This window comes from Heterodontus francisci, unplaced genomic scaffold (assembly GCF_036365525.1).
Source record: "Heterodontus francisci isolate sHetFra1 unplaced genomic scaffold, sHetFra1.hap1 HAP1_SCAFFOLD_51_2, whole genome shotgun sequence".
Classification (NCBI taxonomy): Eukaryota; Metazoa; Chordata; class Chondrichthyes; order Heterodontiformes; family Heterodontidae; genus Heterodontus; species Heterodontus francisci.
Window position 1 is genome coordinate 9,571,947 of NW_027141369.1, and position 3,356 is coordinate 9,575,302.

General features: G+C 45.8%; 1 pseudogene; it reads right to left on the minus strand.

The window, feature by feature from the left end:
- Positions 1-2,740: 2,740 nt before the first annotated feature.
- On the minus strand, positions 2,741-3,075 carry LOC137363029 (histone H2B-like; annotated as a pseudogene).
- Between the last annotated feature and the right edge of the window lie 281 nt (positions 3,076-3,356).

Consider the following 3,356-nt stretch of genomic DNA (forward strand, 5'->3'; position numbering starts at 1 on the left):
AAGGGTTGTGAGGCAACTCACTCCTGTATTGAAGGAAACTGATCTCCTTTACACTCTTTGTATTGTTTGACTTGGTGCTTTTTGGAACTGTTTTGTAATGTATTTTTTTTACAGATTTTTATGAATAAAGTATATTTTGGAAGTTAATAGAAGAAAGTCTGGCAGAGGTAAAGGAGGGAAAGGACTAGGCAAAGGCGGAGCAAAGCGGCACCGCAAAGTGCTTCCTGACAATATCCAGAGCATCACCAAACCAGCAATCCGCCGCCTGGCTCGCCGTGGCGGGGTCAAGCGGATCTCGGGTTTGATCTATGAGGAGACTCGCAGGGTGTTGAAAGGTTTCCTGGAGAATGTGATCAGGGATGCGGTCACCGACACTGAGCACGCCAAGCGCAAGACGGTCACTGCCATGAATGTGGTGTACGCTCTGAAACGGCAGGGCCGCACAACTCGACCCTTTCCAGCAAACACACACTCTTCGAAGAGCCACCCACCGTCTCACAGAGAGAGCAGTGAGCTGGAAACGGGAGCTGGGATAGGCTGTTCAGAACTGTCTGGAATAAATCTGTGCTGTATTCGGGTAGAAAACTAGAATCCCCGAAATTGACATTTCAGTTGCAGCAAGGATGTGCAATGGATTTGATTTTCTAAACGGGCTGTGTAAACAGTGCCCGAGGCTCTACACTTAGTTATTTCCCCAGTCGACACATACCCTCAGTGAAAAGCCACATCACTCCTCCTGAATCACTCATTGTTTTCATAGAATTTCAAAATGATTTCGCTGCAATGAGGGAATCCGGGTATTTTGCAGCAGCCGTTGAATCGGTCACTGGAACCAGACCCAATTGTGATGTTATTTCTTCCCAGACGGTGTTTCCTGCACTGAAACTGACAGGGTTTGTGAAACTGATCAGTTTCAGCTCAATCATTCAGGGACCTGGAATTCCCACAGCTTGAGCCCGCGCTCACTTCTGATTGGTCACCCTCTTCCCATTCGCATTATTTAACCAATCGCAGAGCTTCGAATTGGGGAAAATGCAGCAAATCATTGGCTTAAATTGTCGAAATTGGCAGAACGTTTGAATTCGAAAAAGGCGCCAATTTCAGTGTCGGCAAAAAGCGAATTACTGGAAAATCTATTTAAAGTTGTTCGTAAAATATTTTCCACCAACCCTTAAAAACCTTTCTTTATTCCGCTATTATCGCCTCAAATTCCTGGCGCTATTTTACGCACAGCTTTAACCTGTCATTTTCCCCCCCACTTCTTATCTGTAACCGGCGGTGGAAGACTCCATTCAGCAATCCTTAAGGGACCAATAACTCAAACTCGGTGTGGAAAGGAATAAATTAGACTATTGGTAATTCCCCTTCACACAGGGATCAGGGGGACAGTGAGAAGCCACTGAAATAGTTGCTCATAAACATTTTAAATAGTTCCTATTCTGTTCTGTTACTGACATGCTTGAATCAGACAGTAATCAGCCCTTTCGGAGACTGTGGGTGGCTCTGAAAAGAGTCTTTGGTTTATTAGATGACATTTTGTCTGCTTTACATTTTCTGGGAGCTTTGAGCGCTGGTTTTCTTGGGTAGCACCCCGCCCTGAGCGATGGTCACCCCTCCCAGCAGCTTGTTGAGCTCCTCCTCGTTGCGGACGGCCAGCTGCAGGTGTCTGGGGATGATGCGGGTCTTCTTGTTGTCCCGGGCCGCGTTACCGGCCAGCTCGAGGATTTCAGCGGTCAGATACTCGAGCACAGCAGCCAGATCGACCGGGGCTCCAGCACCCACACGCTCAGCATAGTTGCCCTTTCTCAGGAGCCTGTGAACACGGCCCACCGGCAACTGCAGTCCAGCCCGGGAGGAGCGAGACTTGGCTTTGGCCCGAGCTTTCCCGCCGGTCTTTCCTCCAGACATTTCCACAATCTCACAAATACTTTCACAAATGGATCATTTCCGCAGCATTTACTTTACTTTAAGACTGAGAACTCTCCTCAATGGTCGGTACTTAATTCTATTTGCCTATATTCTTCACCAATCAGGTCACTGACCAACACAAGAGGGCGGGATTGACCCACCACGACATCAGAAGCACAGAATTTGTCAATTTCAAAAAGCCCGCCAATTTCATTGTCGGAAAGGAGCGGATTGAAATAAATGTCATCCTTAGTCAAAGATTTAAAGTCCCATCTCTTGATTTTGTTTTATTCAACTTGTAAAATGTTATTTAAATTGTGACTCATTCGACAATCGCTTTCATACTGTCCCGGGTGGGGACTGCATTGGCCTGAAGTGAAATACTCAGTTTAGTTTTCAATCAGAGCCCAGTGTCCTTCTCTGAAAAGAGGGAGCCGGATCAAGTCCTCAAACGGCCCTTAACTTGCTCTGTAATAATCCCATCCCAGGCTGTTACACTGTGGAGAGTTGCTGTTAATAAAATGATTAATCAGTGAAGGGATTAAGGTCTAATCCTTACCGCTGAAATCAGCTGTTAATGCGGTCATACAGGGGCTGTGAAAAACCAGAATAAGAGCAGCTTTAAGCAAAAAAAGTGAAGGCGGGTGATCAGATTATGGGTTCGTGTTCGGTTAATAACAGGAGATACAAACACAGCAGTGGGATCGTTATTATATTATACATCGTCTTAAAGTGATTTCATAAAGATGTCGGATGCAGCTTTTTCAGAGATTGTTGGTGGCTCTTAAAAGAGCCGTTGTGTTTGGGATGTTTTTCAGTCCATTGTGCAGTTTTACTTGGAGCTGGTGTACTTGGTCACCGCCTTTGTCCCTTCCGACACGGCGTGCTTGGCCAGCTCCCTGGGCAGCAGCAGGCGCACGGCGGTCTGGATCACCCAGAGCTGATGGTTGTTGTAATGGGCCAGGCGGGATCCTCACCCGCGATGCGCTCGAAAACATCGTTCACTAACGAGTTCATAATGCTCATGGCCTTGGAGGAGATGCCGGTGTCGGGATGAACCTGCTTCATCACTTTGTAGATGTAGATGGAGTAACTCTCCTTCCTCCGCTTCTTGCCGCCCTTTGTTGACGGTTTAGTTAAGGTTTTCTTGGCGCCTTTCTTAGGAGCTGCTTTCTTCTCTTTTTTATTTCCAAAATATACTTTATTCATAAAAATCTGTTAAAAATACATTGCCAAACAGTTTCAAACAGCACCAAAAAAATAGAAACATTGCAAGGGAGATCAGTTTCCTTCAATACAATCATGAGTTGCTTCACAACCCTTCCATTTCACATTTGTCATGCCAATTACATTTTTACATTTACAGCAAATGAAAATTTTCCAGATACAGTTCGAGGTGTTTCCCAGGGGTCCAGCCCCTCAGTTCAGCTTGTTATTTTTTTTATTTC